The sequence below is a fragment of the Xenopus laevis genome, chromosome 3S, assembly GCF_017654675.1.
Source record: "Xenopus laevis strain J_2021 chromosome 3S, Xenopus_laevis_v10.1, whole genome shotgun sequence".
NCBI lineage: Eukaryota > Metazoa > Chordata > Amphibia > Anura > Pipidae > Xenopus > Xenopus laevis.
Window position 1 is genome coordinate 26,711,113 of NC_054376.1, and position 7,049 is coordinate 26,718,161.

Below are 7,049 nucleotides of genomic sequence, written 5' to 3' on the forward strand. Positions count from 1 at the left end.
TAAATGGCACCAGGCAAGATGTTACCTGTCTTTGTTGGCTACTAAAAGTCGATATTGACAACAAGCACCATCAGCAGTAGGTATAGGTATGACACAGGCAAGAAACTAATAACATAGGTCTTACATAGACATCCAAAGAAAAGGACGGCACTCCAATACTAGGAATAAAAATTTATTCCAAACACATACAAGGATCCAACGCCCTACGCGTTTCGGGAATCACTCCCTTAATCATAGGCATGCATTTTGGACCAAACAGACAGATTATATACACAACGTCAATAGTGACCCCTACTGGGCCCAATGTAATAATACAAGTTAAAAACATATGTGCTTTATTAATCGTTAAAACCAGTCTGCTGAAGGTCAAAACCTCGTTTTCCATATTAAAAAAACTGACAATCCTTCTACGAATGTGTGAAAATATATAAAGTTAATTTTCTGCTCTGGAGAATGGGTAACTGGAAATAAATACTTGATGACTTATCGTCCGCAAGGCAAAGGTAAACCTTTTCGGAAAAAGTGGGTTTCAGGATATATATCTGTAACATAATACATATGGGTATAGAGAAACATTATAATCAAGAAGTAATAAACAAGTGGTGAATGAGGAAAGTATAAAGAAATAGGACATGAGTTAAAGGTAGAAGGGGTGGAGAGGGATATATATTTTTATTTTTATTTTTAAAGCTAGAACCGAGTCCAATTAATGGCCCCAGCACCCTAATATAAATATAATAAATTATGTCTGGTATTCAGACCATTCGGTAACCTAGTCTCCATTTTTAGGATCCAAAATGCCTCTCTCAAATTTAATAGATGCTCAGCATCTCCACCCCTAAGTGGTAGTTTCACCTGCTCAATGACTTTCACTGACAGGTCACGGATTCCTTTTTTCGAGCATATGGCAAAGTGTTTCCCCACGGGGGTCCCTTCGTCCTTATTCTCAATCGATCTAATGTGTTCACGTATCCTTTCTTTTAAACAACGGGTAGTGCGGCCCACATATTGCTTATTGCAACTCAAACATTCCAATAGATAAACTACGTTCTTGGTGTTGCAATTAAAAAAGCCGTTGCACTAGATCTGAAAGTTGTCCCCGTGGAGATAACTTTACAGGTTTTACAGATGTTGGCCCCGCATCTATAGCTGCCCTTAGTAGACAGCCAATTGCCTCTGTGGCTTTTGCGACCTGTGGCCACTAGACTCGGCGCCAGCATTCTCCCTAGAGTGGGTGCTTTCCTTGAAACGCATTTGACATTGGTGGCAGATAGGACGCCTGACAATTTTTCATCATTAAGCAGTACTGGAAGATATCTTCTAACAACATTACAGATTTTCCCAAACTCCTCACTGTATTCTGTAATAAAGAATATATCATTATCATTCCCTTTAACATTCAGTGCCCGATTTGAACTAGCCAAGGTATGTGAGCCTTCATTCATGCCAATTTTGCTCGCTTTGTCACATGATGTTTTTATCATCTCCTTGGTATATCCGCGCCTCAGTAATCTATGTCCCAAAAGCTTCGACTGTTCATTAAAGGTGGTATCCCTACTGCAATTCCTCCTATATCTAACAAACTGACTATAAGGTATACCCCGTATAGTGTGTTTCGGGTGACAGCTATTAGCCCTTAAAATCGTGTTCCCCGCTGTGGGTTTCCTAAAAATATTTTATTCAATTTTACCTGTGGAAGCATCACCTTCCAGTGTGAGGTCCAAAAAATGGATCTCTGATTTGTTGTGATCAAGTGAAAATTGGAGATTATGTGAATTAGTGTTCAAGTGAACGTGAAAGTCATTGATCAACTCCTCCGGTCCATTCCAGATGAACAGGAGGTCGTCAATGTAGCGACCATACCAAATTATGTGCTCACGATAGGGATTTTCACATCCATAGACGTTGGACCGCTCCCACCAACCCATGTATAGGTTGGCATAGGTGGGGGCAAAGGAGGCCCCCATTGCGGTCCCCGTCTCTGGAGGTAGAAATCCCCATCGAAAAGAAAAAAGTTGTGCGTGAGAAGAAACTCCGGAGGTGATCAGTCTCCGTCCTTTTCCTCTACTGGGCGACTGTTGTCCTTGGCATCGGCTAGTGGTCAGCCAGAACCTGGTGCCCCACGTTGGGCGCCAATTGTTATGGACAGAAGTATGTCCTGAGAGTATCTGTCCCTTCCAAATTGTGGTGAATAAGTTCAGCTAGCTGATAAGAAGGAAATGACACTGACACAGCTGTTCAGTATACAAAATGCTTCTTCACGTTTATTCTAAGGCACAGAAAAGGTTATATAGGCTAGGTGGGGGGGTTATGACACCCCCCTAAGCTTGTGGTTTAGCTATATGACTTCAAAGGAAAAGTACAAACTTCATAGCTATATAGCTTGAAATGGAAAAAAATACAAAGTACAAAGTCCTTATGCGGTTTTAATTTAGCAGTCGTCTTCAGGAAACAGGTGCAGAGGGGCATAACCACAACCGTTGTGACCTTCTTAGCACGAGTCTGTTTCTGTGAAGAGTTTCCTCCTAGCTTGCATCGATATATGGTTTTGCAAATAGCTGAGCAAGGAAATATAGAAAACACACGCAGTATGGCAGTAAAATAGACTTTTTAAATGAGAGCACACAGAATAAACTGACCAGTCCACCACATTTACCAAGTGAAAATTCGAATTAAAAACATTTGAATTTTGAGCTAACTTTTGTGTACTTCGACTAGGGAATAGTCCAAATTCGATTTGAATTTGAAAACAAAATGTAATTTCGAAATTCATGTACTGTCTCTTTAAAAATTTGACTTCGACCATTCGCCATCTAAAACCTGCCGAATTGCTGTTTTAGCCTATGGGGGACCTCCTAGAACCTACTTGGAGTCAATTGGTGTACAAAAACGTTGAATCATATGCACTATTACTTCGATTTGAACGATTCAAATTAGATCGAAAAAGGACCCAAAAAAACAACTTTGATTTCATTTCGGTTGGTCTTTTTGAATTTCGAAGTTTTTCACATTCGAAATTAAACCCTTGATAAATCTGCCCCTATGTATAGCTGCCAGAATGACATATTTGACTAGCGGTGATGTCATAAGTCCTCAGTTATAACATTGTATAGCTGCCATCCCTTTACTTGGCACAATCCACTCCTTTAGTAGAGGTGCTGGGGTCAAAACTTGACACTCTGACCCCAATAATTTAATATGACCCTTCATTGTGGCTGGATATATATATATATATATAATACACAAAAGCCATGAATATCTTGTAAATTATATCCTTATAAACGGTGAGTTCTGATGTCATTTCTGTCACATGACTCTGAAATTTGTGTATTATAATAAATAAAGTACCCCCATTTGCAAAATATGAGGATATTAGAAGTTACCTCGGAGTTCCATGACCTGTATAAAAACACACGGCCTTCGGCCTCGTGTTTTTATATGATCATGAAACTCCTCGGTAACTTATAATATCCTTATAATTTACAAGAGGAGGTACTTTATTCACTATACAGATGCAGCCACTTTGGTTTGTCTGTTTGACACAGAATAACTAAACACAGATATCCCATTTATCTCATTTAACACAGAAAACTGTGTCACAACAACCCATCTAATTAAAGCATTCACCATTGTGAACAATGGAGCTTTGGTATGCTAATGAAAAGGTTAAATGCATTAAATGAGTTAAGATGACTTAAGATAACACAGTTTCTTCAATTACCCCTGAGTCATGACGCATTTAACTCACAAATCCAAGTGGCTTCATCTGTATATATATCACTGTTAAATGGGTTAATTAAGTAGTGTATTCCATGGTATAATTTAAAAGGATTAATAAGCATCCTGTGATTATGATCGTAGTCAGGTTTATGCTGACAGAATGAGCTTTCCATTGAGACTCTGAGTGGGAATGAATTCAACAGGAAAAACACTTGTGTACCCTCTGCTGGATAAACAGTTGGAAATGTTCCCCCGCAGATCACCATGGTTACCCCATCAGGACCACAAGCATGTAGCAAAGAAATAATAGCGTCTAGAAATTTCCTCTCTCTCCCTGCAGAGTTGTCACAATTAGAGAAGCATACCCTGAGACTACTAGGGGGTACGGACTAAAGGGCAATTTTTAAGTCATCAGCTACAATAGAGGACTCAGGTTATATCTTTCCTGCATATTCCAAGAAAAATGAAATGTGAGCGGTTTTAGACTGCTACTACAGGGCTTTCGTTTCAGCTGCTCTCTTTCAAAGTCAGAGTGACTCAGGGACAGTGCAGGTTGTGCATCATGAGTTAGGGATCAGGAGGACAGAGTGCTGTAGTGTTCTTTGCATAGCTTTCACTCTTCTCTATGTGAGCTGCAATACATTACAATTTAGTGTAGCCAAGGCTTGCAGATAACATGCATGCAATGAAGGGAACATGTGATCGTACAGCTGGCAGGAGGGGCACATCTGTATCTGACTTGGCAAAGCAAACCCAGCAGCCCAGCAGATATAAATATATATATATGGTTTTTCAGCTTACCTAACCTGTGGCCTTGCAACTGTGAATTGCATGTCTCGCCATTATAAGCTACGTGACAGTCAACTCTGACAAGGCTGAGCATTTACTACCTTTATCAGTTAAGGATCAGGGTTGTTTTATGCTTGATAAAAGCCCAGTCCAGAAAATGAGAGTACAGTTTATATAATGGTTTTGGATGTTATTGGGAAGTTACTGATTTACCACCAGGTGGAGCTGATGTTCAGGCTGAATAAAAGCAGGCGCGTGTTCTGGATATGGTTTACTAGTAGTAAATTTCATACAGTAGGGTTGGGCAAGAGTTCTAGTGTCAGTGGGAATTTCAGTTCAACAACATCTAAAGGGAAGCTGAACATCCTTGGAGTTCCTCCAGTTCCAGCAGAATGTTACAGTTCCTCTGCAGTTGGACAATATTGGAAGTGATTAGTATTAGCCCTCTGCCCATAGAATTTGTGGTCCCTGGAAATGCCCTTGAATATTAAAAATGATAACTACACAGAAGTATTTCAGGGATCTTCCTGGTCCTTGTTGCAAGTGGATCTGTTTAAGTCAGATCTTGACCCAAAACGTTCAAGTGCACACTAAGGGGCATATTTATCAAGGGTCAATTGAAAAAACTTTGAAATTCGATTTCAAAAAGACCAACCGAAGTGAAGTAAAAGTTTTTTTTGGGTCGAAGAGGTCCGTATTCGGCCCAATTCTTATTGTACGATCGAAGGAATACCGCAATCGATCGAATTCTATTAGAAGTTTTTCCCCAACGTCCACCAATTGACTCCAAATAGGTACTAGGAGGTCCCCCATAGGCTAAAACAGCACTTCGGCAGGTTTTAGATGGCGAATGGTCGAAGTTTTAAAGATGATAAATTTTGATATTCGAATTACAACGTTTTTTTCAAATTTAGTAACTTTAGTCTTCATTATATTTTTTTATAGTTTTTGAATCCTCTATACTGTTCCAGCTTTCAAATGGGGGGGGGGGTCACTGACCCTGGAAGCCAAGTAACTACTACGCTGTGAGCTAAAGTGTTATTGTTACTTTTTGTTCTTTTTCTTTCTGTTCAGGCCCTCTCGTATTCATATTCCAGTCTTTCAGTCAAATCACTGCCTGGTGGCTAAAGTAACAAGACACTAGCAACCAGATAGCCACTGAAGTTCCAAAAAAAAAGGATAGCTGCTGAGCATAAAGCTAAATAAATAAAAAAACATAAAAAATAAAAAATGAAGCCCAATTGCAAATTGTTTCAGAAGATCAATGTCTATTTAATAAAATTTAAAGGTGAACGGCCCCCTAGCTTCCCAGGAGCAGCCCAGAGAACTATGAGCTTGTGCTGATCCAGTGGCTTGCAAACAAGATCAAAGATGGTTACTTCTCATTTTAAGGCAGGAATGAATTCCATACTGTCATGGAGCCTATGTGACTCAATCAGCACAACCACTGAAGAGAGAGAGGGGTGGTTATTTGGGAAAATAGATGGGGGCATGCATACATTTTTCATGAACGTGCTGCTTACAGATCACAAGAAAAAGAATACAGATACCTGTACTCTGTGTTAAGGAAATGAAACATATCGACTAGCAACTAGCTAATGAGGCGCTGTCATTAACCACTCATGTGCCCTTTGTTCCCCGAGGACTAACCACACCCAAAGACTGAGCCATTGACATCTCATGTCTGCTCGGTTCTCAGTGGAGCTTGATATTAATTATCTATACATCTTATGAACATGAAAACCAAGACAACCCATAAAAACCAGAGAAAAGTGGCCTCTCAAAGTGTAAACGGCAAAACAATCACTGAATCAAATTTTGACTTCGTGAGGTTTATAATCATATGAAATGCTATTTGTCACTATATCTGCAACAGCTTAGTGGCACCTCATGGATCAGCCTATGTCTGTGGTTGGTGCTCTCATTGGACAAGGAGTGATCCAAGGGGCAAAAGAGAACAGTCCACTGATTCAGCTACTTGTGTTGTTTCCAAGAGAAGCCTCAGGACCTAATCTGATCCAGCAGGATCAGCTACTTTTCATCCATTTGAGGAAGTGGGGAAGTTATAGTGTAAGCAATAAATTCTAGCAATCTTATCTGTATGTGTTGCTCCCTTAATTATACTTAGGTTTATAAGAAGTTGAGCAGACATTGGCATTAAGCTGGCCACAGATGATCGTACGAATCAATGTATGATCGGACTTTCCCATCTCCTGACCTGCCATTAACCATTCAGATCAAAGTCTTACCATTCAGATCAAATAAAGTAGTTAAAGAACAGATCAGTTGATGTTCTGCCCCTGACAGCAATCGTACGATAGACAAAGCTAGTGACCCACTGAAAATCGTACGATCGGCAATACACGCAGAGATATTACCCGCAGCCAACAGAAATTTTCTAACCTGTCCCATCGACCAAACGACCGATCTCCGCCGGACGAAAAATGTCGGGACTCTCCACACACACTCCGAAAATTCGTACGAATCCTCGATTCGCACGATGAGATCTTCGCGTCTATGGCCAGCTTTACTCTTGAGTC